The sequence below is a fragment of the Thermobia domestica genome, chromosome 1 (assembly GCF_964235325.1).
Source record: "Thermobia domestica chromosome 1, izTheDome1.hap1.1, whole genome shotgun sequence".
Classification (NCBI taxonomy): Eukaryota; Metazoa; Arthropoda; class Insecta; order Zygentoma; family Lepismatidae; genus Thermobia; species Thermobia domestica.
The window spans coordinates 361,052,573-361,066,512 of record NC_137454.1 but is presented as its reverse complement, the minus strand read 5'-3'; the positions used below and the strand labels follow the sequence as shown (position 1 = coordinate 361,066,512).

At 35.0% G+C, this 13,940-nt stretch overlaps 1 protein-coding gene across 2 annotated transcripts in view; it reads left to right on the top strand.

Annotated features, from left to right (window-relative positions):
- LOC145664127 (glutamate receptor ionotropic, kainate 2-like) overlaps positions 1–13,940 on the top strand; it is a 333,349-nt gene that overhangs the window by 70,955 nt on the left and 248,454 nt on the right. The gene's annotated exons all lie outside the window — the stretch shown is intronic.

The following is a 13,940-nucleotide window of genomic DNA, read 5'->3' as shown; positions in this document are numbered from 1 at the left end:
GTACTTGCTAAAAACTTGTTAGGTTGCAACCAATTTCTAGAACCCACTAAATCAAAACATTTGGTGACTGGAACACATGTTTTTGTACGGGGTGGCAACCAAACGGAAGACAAAACCTTAAAAACTGGTGTGATTAAAGTTGCAAATTCATGAGACACATAATTAACATGAGGAGAAGTTGGCAACGTTGATGGCGGAATTTTTCCGAACCTTGTAACTTCTAAAGTCAAATCATTCTGATCTAAATTAGCCTTGTGTGCAAGCAAAAAATCCTGTCCAAGAAGTGGAGGATGTGTATACGTAGGAACCACTCTAAATGGATGACAAAAAATATGCGATCCCAACCGGAATCGAACTAGAGCTATCTTATTAACTGACAAAGTGTTCCCCGTAACTCCTTTTAAAAATGAACGCGTGCCCATTAACTTAGCACCACGTGGAACCATGTGAGAGCCTATACACGAAATCTGAGAACCAGAATCAAGAAGAATAGGGCCCTCTTGTCCACTTATAATAGCGTTAATATGTGGTAGAGTTCGTTCTATGTATATAGGGACTTTAACACGCTTAAGAGTCAATGGCCCTTCATCATCAACCCTGTGTACTAGTTTAAATTGCTCCTACAATGCTGAGCAAAATGATTCTCTTTGCCACATTTGTGACAAATTACAGGACGTCTATTGAAATTCCGTGAATTGCCACTATTATTCTGGTCACGAGACTCACTGTGTTGTGATCTCTGGCCATTCCCCCTACGAGAGGAAAAGTTACGTCTAAAGTTGTTATTATTATTATTACGTCTAAATGAGTTGCGCTGGTCAGTATGTTTTTCACTTTCATCTACTTTTAGAGTAAGCTGATTTAGCTGTTTCTGAATTGCAGCTAACTGATCTTTGTACTCTTCTCTCGGCTGTGAAGCGGAAACAGGAGAGTTCAAAGTCCGAGTCGGAACTTGAGAAGGCTGAGTTTGCACTAAACGTGTTTGCTGCACAGCTGTAGTCTCCGGAGGATTTAACTGAATCGAAGAATTTGCTAAGAATGGATTTTTCTTCATGATTTTCTCTATTGCTTTACGTTCAAGCAACACACGAGCTTTTTCTTCCTCAAGTAAATCTTGAAGCAATGCTTCCACAGTATCGTATTTCTTCTTTATTGCTAACCGCATGTATTCAGGAATAAGTCCGTCTATAATGAGCTGAATTTGTTTCGTAACCGGAGCATCTTTGTCATTACGAAGTATAAGGTTTCTCTTAGCATATACGTACGAAACTACAGATTCAGTCTCATTCTGCTCACGTGCCCTCATTTCCTGTTCCGTTAACTGAGGTAACAAAGAATTCTTAAATGCATCAAGAAACCTTTGTTTAAATTGCGCGTATGTCATATCAGGGAAGTCTGACTGTTTCGAAAGTGTGTCAAACCAATAACCCGCAGGACCTTTCATCAAAGAACCTAAAATCCACTTCTTTTTCAAATCCGACCAGTTATTCACCTGGGCTAATATTTCAAAATGATCAACATATCTCTCTACATTATCGCCTATCCGCCCATAAAATGGTTCTGGCCTGAGAATATGTGACAAAACCCCTATGTTATCCGTCTGTCCACCTTCAGCCATGTCTGATTGAGTAGGCTGTACCCGAAATCGAATATGGAATTCATTGCAGTACATATTGACGGCATATATAATGGAAATTAACATCGAAAAATCGAAAGTCATGAGAATATCCCGTGGAAACGCACCCTTACGGGTCAGAGTAGAACAAAGAGAACTTGAAAAGGTCGAGAATTTCAAGTATCTGGGAAGTATTTTGACGAGAGACGTTTACTGCACCAAAGAGATCAGGTCAAGAAGTGCCGTAGTCAAAGAAGCATTGAACAAGAAAATATCACTCTTAAATAGTATGCTTTATATTCTACTAAAGAAGAAGTTGGTGACAAACGAAGATGTTTTAAAACGGATAGGAGAGAAGAGGACGCTTCTAGCCACCATCCTTCGTAGAAAGGCCAATTGGATTGGACACATTTTGAGAAGAAATTGTCTTCTTCACACCGCCATAGAAGGAAAGGTGGAAGGAAAGCGAGGAATAGGAAGAAGAAGAAAACAAGTAATCGACGATTTGAAAAATAGAAGAAAATATTGGGAGTTAAAAGAAAAAGCTGAAAATCGAGAAACGTGGAATAAACATTTCCAGGCTCAAACATTAAAATTAAAAGAAAAATAAAAGAAAGAAAGAAAGAGAAAAACTAATTAGTCTCAGGACTGTCAAAATGTTGATTACTTAATATTAATATCTTATACATTTGCAGTTATACAGCAATTAATGAAACAGTAAAAACAATTTTTAAGTAGTTTTAACAGAATCTTCCAATTCTATTATAAAGTCAAAACACGTTTGATTACTTTATGGAATCTGAAAATTGGATATATGCACCTTCCAATATTACATTAGCTTACGAGTCGGCTGGTAGAAAGAGATGAAGGGAGGACGAATTGCTATTGACACGGGATGAAAAATTCATATCCTGCTCTCGCATTGCTATCAATATGTAAAATCCAACATGTGTCCAGAATTTTTACATATAAAAAAACTAGTTAGAACAAAAGATATCACGGCTACTGAAATAAGAAATGAATGCTATTGTCACATCTATATATTTACATATAACATTATATATATATATATATATATATATATATATATATATATATATATATATATATATATATATATATATATATATATATATATATATATATATATATATATATAATACTGTATTCTCTATATTCGTTATTTTCCAGCACCGATATTTGCAGAATTATTCATAATCCATATTGTAATTAACCCGTGGGAAATAAAGAAAACATAATTTTAAATTAGTCTTGTAAGAAAAACAAGGCACAAGAAATGAAACATTTTTGATATTTAATTCAATACAATATTTCTTCTTAATTAGGGTAACTAGATATCCCGTCTTTAAAGAGAATGCTCCAGGTATGCCCCCAGAAATTTTTGTTGAGAGGGTCAAAAGTTTGGGGGTTCAATGTCGTTTTGGTCGGTCTTATATCATCTGTCGATTGATCCATATACAGGGTGTTTCAAAACAAAACAGACAACGTTTGGGAGGTGTAACCTGACCAAGATAAGACAGAAAGTATAGACAAACCTGAGTGCACAAATCCTTCCTTTCGAAGTTATAAGCTGCCGAAAACATAAAAAACTGAACTTTAAAGATTCATAGCTCCTAAACTATGGGACCTACCGTAGTTGCATCAAGACTTCACTTCGAAATTAATATGTGCCGTATTCAAAAATCTATGTTTCAGAATCCTGCGGTACTCACGCAACATTTTTTATAGTTGGAGTTTGGCTACGGGCATATAATTTGAAGTACTCACCAACTACCTCTATAAAAATTGCTGCAGAAGTACCGCAGGATTCCGAAACATGGATATTTGGATAAAACACACACTAGTTCCTAAGTGAAGTCTTGACCCCACTACGGTAGGTCCCATAGTTTTGGAACTGTGGACCTTTAAAGTTCAATTTTTCGTGTTTTCGGCAGCTTGTAACTTCAAAAGAAAGCATTTGTGAACCCAGGTTGGTCAATGTCTTTTGTCTTATTTTGGTGTCAGGAATCATCTCCCAAACGTTGTTGGTGTGTTTTGAAATACCCTGTATATGTATGAACTTTGGATGTTATTTCAGTTAAAAAATAAAATTTAAGACTGGATCCCTAATTTGAGAACACACTATGTTGCCAAAAGTCACCAGACACCCGGTACTGTTGGTTGGAAAGGCACCACACGTATAACTAATAGGATGTCGGGCCTCCGTTTGCTTCAATTAGAGCCTTTACCACTCAGCGTAGGCTATTCACTATGTTCTGGTACACTGTTGACGTAATTCTGCTCCATTCATCCTATAGCACGGTGAACCATGCACTTTTGGTTGTTGGTCGAATGGGTGTGGAACGCAACTGATGCTCCAATTCATCCCAAAGATGTTCTATAGGGTTGAGGTCAGGGCTTTGCGCCGGCCAAGTAAGCAGTTCCATCTGATTATTATCAAACCACGACTCAATAGCGCGTGCTGTATGAAATGGAGCATTTTCACGGTGATACAGAAATGGACCTGTCTCAAACTGTTTCCATAGTATCGGCAGCATGTTATTGTCTAAAATGTCTTCGCACACGCCAAAAATCATCGACCTGTCAATTAAAACTAAGCGGCCTAACCCAAACCAGAAGAAACAGCCCCAAATCATGACACTAGCACCACCAAATTTCACGGTTGACAAAATACACGCCGGTAAATACCGTTCTCTTGGCATTCGCCAGGTCCATAGACATCTATCAGAGTGCGAGAGCATGTATTGCGATTCATCACTCCACGTTACATTTTTTCACTGCTCTGAAGTCCCAATTACGGTGCTCTTAACAGTATTGCAAATGCTTCCACGCACTGGTGCGTGTGATTATAGGCTTCCTGGCGGCAGCACGGACATGAAAATCAAGTGCTATGACCTGGGCGGAGCTGAGCTGAGATGGGGATCCTTTGCAACCTCTGCCAAATATGGCTGGCGGTTGTTTTGCACAAAATGCTTCACGGTTCTCCTATCTTGATCATTTAATTTCTAGGCCTACTAGAGCGAGATAGTTGTTCAGTAGTTACATGGCGTTTCATCTTGACTATGACATCACTAACTGAGGACCGGAACATGTTTAGCAGCTGACTGTATGTACAAATTTATGGGTACCTACAATCATACCTTCTTCGAATGAATCCAACTCATTCTGTTGACTCATCATGACACACAACACCATTTGATGCTCCAGCATTTCTGCATTCCTTATATAGTATCAGTGAGGTGTACTGACGTCATTCTGGGATAGTTTACTTCACGTGAAGGGGTGTCCGGTGACTTTTAGCAAAATGGTGTATCTCATTACCCATATCTTGTGCTGTCATCTTGCTAGTCCTATAAGAAAGGACTTCTATGAGGATATACTATTGTATCAGTTCCATCTTAATATAAATGACGTGATTGTCGTAGAATAACAATTTTTAAGTTTAGAAACAAATTCGTTCTCTCGATTTTCTCAGAAACTACACATGAGGTTTCACATCCTTCCATATCATTCTATTCAGCTTAGTAAGATCTATCAATCGATGTATGCCTCATGTTTTGATTTTTTCATTAAACTCTTCTAATATTGGGGCCGCGGTAGCTCAGTGGTTGAGCGTCCACCTCTGGTGTATGAGGTCCGTGGTTCGATCCCAGCTCGCGCCAAGTGAACTATGTGGTGGACAAACACCCTGTGCATGGGTTTTCTCGGGGTTCTCCCATTTCCTTCCATTTTCTTCATTCCACCATTTCCTTCATTTCTCATATTACAATCTCCTCCAGCATAGCTTGCATAATCGTGGGACGTAGAACTTAGAGATTCCATTTTTTCCACTTTTTTCTACTATTGTAGAATTTGGTGCAGTTTAGAAACAACAGTAGTAAACATCACTCCAGCTGCACAAAATTTCTCCATTTATAGATTCACGAACTGACATCTCTCTTAGTTTCTTGTTACTTTTAGGAGATTCTCCACACCCTTTATTGTCTGACACAAAGGAGGTGTCACACACACACATGATAGAAATTACTTACTGATGTTTTTTTTTTTTTATAGCCTTCCCTTGTCGCTGGTGTTTTTCTCTTTTGATATTTCCATATTTAATTTAGTTACGCAGTGTCCCTTCGTCACAAAGATAAAGGTTTTAGCGTGAAATTACGCGAAACGTATGAAGTTGCTTACTTGCTTTCTTTCTCTCTCTCTCTCTCTTTCGTAATTGGTTTTATAAACGCTTTGTATCAAAGGATATGTAGCGGACACTGCTTTGCAGAACTGAATCCTTGGCCCTAAGTGCGTGGTGAAGAATGTGGTTTTTACGAACGGAAGAGCTCAAATTTGAACACGGGTAGCAGTGTTTCTCTAAATTTTCAAGTTACAGAACCGTGTTCTTCAATGAGAAAACTTCATGCCACAGTTGAAAACGAAAATCTGCATGAAAACTCCGTTTCCCATTGTAAAGCCTTACCAAAGTAAGATCATTTTCAGTTTCTTTAGATAATACTTTAAAATGCTTTATAGCAGTGGTTCTCAACCTAACTCCTACCCCCATTTAATCACATTCTCTTACCGGCAACTCCCTTATAATTCCTAGTTTGCAATAAGCTTGTGTGGGATTTTTAATATACCTATTGCGGAGATCTTACGATATCTATATATTTCTATGATAGTAGAATCCATTTCTTGTATATAGTGGATACAGTAGCTTCCCTAAATGCGAATGGATTAAAACCAAATTTGGTCACTTCATTCATATTACAAATATCGAATCCAATCCGTCATACTGTTTCAAAATGGAGGCCGTTTGAAAATTTTACAACTTCATCTTCTTCTTAATCACTGCAACCATAGGTTTGTGGGCAACATGGAAATTTTAAAAGTTTTCTCTCCCTTAGGAGAGTTATTTTATACTTTGATAAGGTCTCTTCTTCGTAACTGCATCTAGATATTATTTCCTTGGTCTTCCTCTTCCTGGTTTTCCTTCTGCCTTTCCCTCTATCAATACAGTAATCCAATTGGAATGTCGAATAAAATGGCCAAGCATGCTATTTCTTCTTTTTCCTATTATCTTCATGATTTGTCGTCCTTCATGATTAGCTTCCCGTAGTACTTCTTTATTCCCGTAGTACAACTTCATAATTCCTTTAATTTTGGGTCATATGATAAATAAAATGAAGTGATTTCTAATTTTGGTTTTAAAAAAACTTGGACAGTTGTTTAAAAAGTTATTGAGTATTTTAATTTTCGAGAGGCCGCCCTTTGAGTTATCGTGCTTTTTTCATTTAATTTGATTTTTAAATAACTGTGCACCTGTTGAAAATGTTTAGTAAACTTATTTTTTGTTGTTCTTAACAGTATGTGTAAAAATAAAAACGTGCTTATGAGAATAAAATTCAAACTAATATATACAAATATTTTCCGGTATTAGATTCTAATTATGTTTATCTTTTCCGCTTATCTTCGCAACACCGCATGAAACTTTCTCGCGACCCCCGGTTGAGAAACCCTACTTTATAGAATAATATGCTCAAAAAGTGATTTTCCAAGTACATAATACAGAGTGAGCCTAAATGATTCATCGAGTTTCAAAACACTGTTTATTTACGTGTACGAATTACAAAGACAGACATGCAGCAATTCAGTACCCCACACTCTCACATTGTAACACTTCAATTTCCCGACAGAATAAAAGTCCCTCGTCGCTTTATATCAATATCTCCGCAAAGTCATCATCATCGTCCATAGCTAGCTGCATCAGGAACAGAACTCTAGGCGTGATAATCTGGAGCCAGGTGTTATAATAGTTGCAAATGGTAGGGTTTGAGATGCAAACGCCGCCGCAAAACATTCTACATTGTTTTCTGCTGAATGCCCAGTTGACGGCTTGCACGAGCGGTTGATTTTTGTGGATTGCGCACAAAGCTTTGTCTCGTGCGCTCCACGATTTCCTCTGAGACACGCGATCGCCCCATGCTTCTCCCTTTACACGGACAACCAGTAGGCTATCACGAAGCGGGCGAAACCAACGCAAAATGTTCTGGTGATACATGAAAAGCTGACCAGTGCAGCTTTTCCGTATTTGCATATGAATGCACGCTGAACACTCGTAACCGACGAACACTTCACATACTCTAACACACAAAAACTCTTCTGCATTGCTGCTATCTTGTAGAGTGCCGTTTACAGGCCTGTCATCAAGCGTGCACGCGAGCCACGAGGCGGGCTTTTAAAACTTGGTGAGTGTATCTATCATTTTATGTATCACTCGTCTTTGTACGTCTTATAGTTGTCATTAAACAGTGCTTTGAAACCCGATTAATCTTTTAGGCTATGGATTTTTACCACTCATATCACAGAACAATAAAAGCTTCGGCACTAAAATTTCTTGCTTAAATTTCTCAAATTGAATCAAGCCAGTAAATAAACAAGGAATTTTTTTGTTAATAATACGATATTTTTTAGAATAAATATCTCTTTGGTCTTCTTCTATTTAAAATCAACATAATTAGTCTAGCTTGCTTGGAAAAGAACAAGGAACGAGTATGGAAATTAAGATTTCGAATATTACAAATTATTCGAGTTTTGTAATAATTTGCACAAATTTAAGTAGATGTGTTGGAATTTTACATTAGATTTGTGTGAAATTTATAGTAATTTGAACAAATTTAAGTAGAATTATTCGAATTTTACATTAGATTTGTATGAATTTTATAGTAATTTGCACAAATTTTAGTAGAATTGTACGAATTTTACATTAGATTTGTACGATTTTTATTGTAATTTGCACAAATTTAAGTAGATTTCTTCAAATTTTACATTAGATTTGTGTGAATTTTCAGTAATTTGAACAAATTTAAGTAGAATTGTTCGAATTTTACATTAGATTTGTTTGAACTTTTAGTAATTTGCACAAATTTAAGTAGAATTGTTCGAATTCTACATTAGATTTGTATGAATTTTATAGTAATTTGCACAAGTTTATACACATTTTGTGACAGATTTATTTAGATTTTGCAGTAATTTTTTACAAATTTTACATCTTTATTTGATTTTTATAGTAAGTTTGTATTATTTTGCAGTAGATATATTACATTTACAATAAATTTTATGAAATTTACAGTAGATATGTTTCAATGTTACTGTACGAATTTTACAGTAATTTCTCGAATTTTTGAAAGCAGATGTGTGATAAAATGTGAGTTGTGTTAATTAGTTTTACTGAAGTTTATGGTAGAATGTGTTGAAAACTTCAAATTGCTTCCCTTGTATCGGCATTACTTTACGATCAGGGACAGCAATATATAATGGAGTGTCAATTCAATTTTATACAATATATTATAACGGAAAATATATGCAATTAGAACTTTTTGTAATAGTGGTAAATTAAGTCGCAGGTTTGTGAATTTCTATATGAAATTTTAAAAAAAATCTGCTGATTGTACAAATTGCCATGGTGAAGCACCGAGAGAACAATACACCCTCGGGATAATGAAACAACAAATAAAAAAAGCACTTTTAATTATTATTGCTGATTCAGTGTTGTTTAGTACCATGTTGTTGATATTGTTCTTGTCATTAGCAGTCGTATTTATTTTTTGATATTATTATTTATTGTAGATTCAACATATATGGCAAAAAGCGTTATATATATATATATATATATATATATATATATATATATATATATATATATATATATATATGTGTGTGTGTGTGTGTGTGTGTACGGCATTTCTAAAGTTAGAGAGATAGAGAACTGCTCTTACTGATGGATGGCGGAACATCGAAATGGAATTTTCCGCCTCGGAGCCTAATATCCTCATAATCACATTAGCACAGTCACTCTTCAGTATATAAAGAGATTAACGACAGTATTTATAATCCGTAAATGCATGGTATTGAACTCTTTAATTTGAAGTTTGTTACAAACGAAGATTTTCTGATGCTCTTTGACGTTGTTTTATTATAAATCAGTCAATACAATTTGTTCCTATGTATGAATGATGAGACCATTATTATTATTATTATTATTATTATTATTATTATTATTATTATTATTATTATTATTATTATTATTATTATTATTATTATTATTATTTCTTATTAAAAAAGAAGTGGCTCCTGGGGCCACTTCTTTTTTCTCTATTTATCAATGATTTACCAGCAAAAGTCGAATACTCAAAAATACTTTTATACGCAGATGACATAAAGCTTTTTAGAGTAGTTAATAACGAGTATGATAATTATCTGCTGCAGAAAGATTTAGATACAGTAAATCATTGGTGTGAAAGTAATTTATTAATGATCAACTCTGAGAAAACTAAACATATGACATTCACTAATAAAACTCAATATTTTGTCAGCAAGTATAAAATCAATGGAGTAACAATAGACAAAGTTCAGCAAATTAAAGATCTCGGTATTTTGTATGACAGACAATTAAAATTTGCTAATCACATAAATGGCGTTGTGCAATCAGCAAGAAAAAAAATAGGTTTTATATTTTATCAATGGCCTGATTTTATAAATGGTAGTTCGTATGTATACTTGTATAAGACACTTGTTAGATCTAAATTGGAATTTGGTTCAGTTGTCTGGAATAGTCTATCCAACACACTTGTTAACAAAATCGAAGCTGTACAGAAATGTTTCGTAAGGCTACTGTGTTATAAAATGAAAAAAGATTACTATGTACATGAATATGGATATTGGTTAATATTTTGGGGGCTTCAAGAACTATCGGAAAGGAGGAAAGTTACTGATAAATTATTTATTCAAATGGTGTTGGAAAATAAATATAGTAGCGAATATTCCTTAGAAAATATAGGAATAAGAGTGCCGACTTATAGTGTTAGGAATCAATCGACATTGGTTGCATTAAACTTAAAACGTGAAATACTAAGAAGGATGACAATGTCCTACAATTTAAAATGAACAAATGTTAGGATAAATATCAGAGCATTTCTTACAAAATTAAACAGTTTTAACTTTATGACAAGGGTTCTATATGACAAGAGTTCTAGCTGCTTATCTGTATTTTATTGTTATTGTGTATATTCAGTGTATTTTTATGTTATAATCTTTTACTCAAAGAACCAGTCTTTTACGTTAAAATATGACAATAAGTGAAAGAGATTTCTGCATGTCAAGGTCAAATTTTAAGTAAGGTTGTTTCATTATTTTAAATGGTAGTTAAATGAGACTTTAATTTGCATAGTTCTTTTAATCGTATATTTTGAGACACAGCTTTCTTTAATTTTTTGTTTTATATATCAGTTTGAACCTTTATTACTCTTCTGACAAAGGCTTTATCCTGCTCTAATAGTGATTTTATGTTATATAATTTCTGGTCTGTTTAAAATGATTATATAATGATTTTAACATAGTGCTGTATTTTTGCTTATGAGCTGTTAATAGCACTTAAAATAAAGTTATTATTATTATTATTATTATTATTATTATTATTATTATTATTATTATTATTATTATTATTATTATTATTATTATTATTATTATTCAGTGGTGATTAGTGATCTGTGAAAGCAGTGATTGCAATAACAAGAACACGAGAGCAGACGTTGGTATGGTTTCTGCACGTGAGTGGTACTTAAATATTTAGAAAATACCGGGATCGAAGTACGTTTTTCCTAAATTTTTGAACTTATTAATTTAATATTCATTTAAATTTGCTATTAAACAGAATGCTCAATTACTGTTAAGCATAAGCTTATTTTTCAGTTTTAAATATAAAGAGAATCTGCGTATATTTTTAAATAATAGTTAAATGAAAGATATACTATTAAGTATGAAGTATATTTTAATGATTATATCCGCTTCCCCCAACTTTCACTCGCACCAAAGTAGCAAGGAATAATTGAGTGAACAGCTGCGAAGTGAAGGAAGTTGTAACTATTATATTATGATAGACAGATGTAAATTTAGCGTCGCGTTTAGCAGTGAATCTATTTGAGACTTGGGCCTACAATTTAACGTGGATTTCGAACCACATGAGCTCCTGCCGGGAAACGGACACCCAGATCTCCCACGCCAAAGCCAGTTACGATAACCGCTTTACCATGAAGGAGTTTTACTGTATAACGAAAATAGGATACCTCTTGTAAAGAGACAGCAGCCATTTGGCGAGAAGATGAGAGCGGTGAAGCCGCAAATGTGCTTTTCCATGTTAGGAAATAGGAAGCCACGGTGGCTTAGTGGTAAAGTGTTTGCTTCTTTTGCATATGGCCCTGGTTTCGATCCCAACTCGCGCCAAGTTAGCTATGTGGTGGACAAATACCATATGCGTGGGTTTCCTCGGGGTTCTCCCATTTCTTTCCACTTTCTTCATGCCACCATTTCATCCATTTTTCATCATATCACCATCTTCTTTAGCCTAGCTGGCATAACTATGGGATGTAAAACTTAAAGATTTCATTCCATTTTCCATCTTAGGAAATAAAATCTTATTGATACTAGATGTGGTTGCAGAGCTCGTGCAACCGTACCTGTAAATGACTCTTTCTTCCCGTTTCTACACAACAGTCTTAAAAGTTGTACCAATATTGTCTTGCACTGAAGACCAAAAGTATTATTTATGCTAAATCACTAATTTAGTGTTTTGAAAACATTTTTTTAGGTTTAAAAATATATGGTTACCCAACCATGTGATTCTTAATGTCATTTACGATCATGGAGATAACTCCTGTTGAAGTGTGTTAGGTGCGGCCTTTGATAATATAAGTATTATTTTTTTTTATCTACAAAAGTATCTAAGATAGGCACTTCGTTTCCATCATGTGGAATTCGATTCCATTCATTACAAGTCCATCTGACAAGGGAAGAGAGGGAGATTATATATCGAAGTGGAAGATGCTTGTACACCAATCGAAAGCACTAATGACGCCTATTACGAAATTGTAATTAAAATTTTCCGAATGCATATACTGTGCGAGTTATATGAATATATAGGATGTCCAGAAAATCGGTTTCCGTCCTTAGAAATCGCAAACATTTAACCAGATGCTAAAACAGGAAAACGCGTGTTTGATTATTTTCAAAGTACAACGTATCAAAGCAAAAAGTGTTGTCCCAGGGCCACCTGCAAGGTCCCAGGAAGAGTCCAACTCAAAAATTGCAAATAGTGAGGCGGTCAAGTAGCATAAATAGTTGGAAACCTGTTGGGAAACGAAACGAAAGAAGACGGAACAAGTCTTGGCTCTCTAGAATTATCCTGTGCAAAATGGCGACCGGTTAAAATGTAAGCAAAAACGTCATTGTTAAGTTTATGGCCACCTTAAAAAAAAAAGGTGAAACAGATGTCAAAACAGGAAAACACATGTGTAATAATTTCAAAAGTACAATGATTGAAAGTAAAAATATTTGTCCCAAGTCCTCCATAGGGTGACAGACGGGGTCCTGCTCAAAATTTTCAAATAGCAAGGGGGCTTAAGAAGGATATCGTTTGAAAGTTGTTGTTAAATGAAAGCAGATGGAACAAGTGAGGGCGTTCTACAATAACACTGTGCAAGCATCTTGCATTTTATTTCTTCTTTCTGAAGTCGGGTATTAGTTTGTTTTCACTTCCATTCCTATTCAACGGAAAGAAAGGAAATACTCCTACTGTGAGATTCTGCTCTTTTAGCCCAGTAATATCTAAATAAATAAATAAATAAAAGAAAAGATAATTAAGAAATAAAGAAAAGAAAAGATAATTAAGAAATAAAGAAAAGAAAAGAAATAACATTTGACTTATTTGAGTATAGACCTGACTAGTTAACATATAATATACAATAGTGGTTTTTGTGCTCGTTGTCTGGATTATCAAGTATAAAATGATTCAAACAACAAAAAAATTCTTGCACTAGGAGCAGCGAATGCGTGCAATCGTGTCACAATGACAACAAGTAAAGATTGCTAAATGGAAAGCGAATGTGCTTGGAGAATCGAAATGCGGATGTACATTTTGACCGGCCACCATTTTGCACAAGGTAGTTTTAGAGTCAAGACTTGTTCCGTCTTCTTTCATTTCCCAACAGGTTTCCAACGATATGTTACTTGACCTCCCTTGCCATTTGAAAATTTTGAGTACGACCCCATCTGGGACCCTGTGGAGGATCCGGGGACAAAAAAATTTTACTTTCAATCACTGTACTTTTCATATGATAACACATGGGTTTTCCTGTTTTGACATCTGTCTCACCGTTTCGTTATTTTCTAGGTTGCCATAGACTTTACAATGACGTTTTTGCTGACCCTTTGACCGGTCGCCATTTTGCACAAGATAATTCTAGAGAGTCGAGGCTTGTTCCATCTT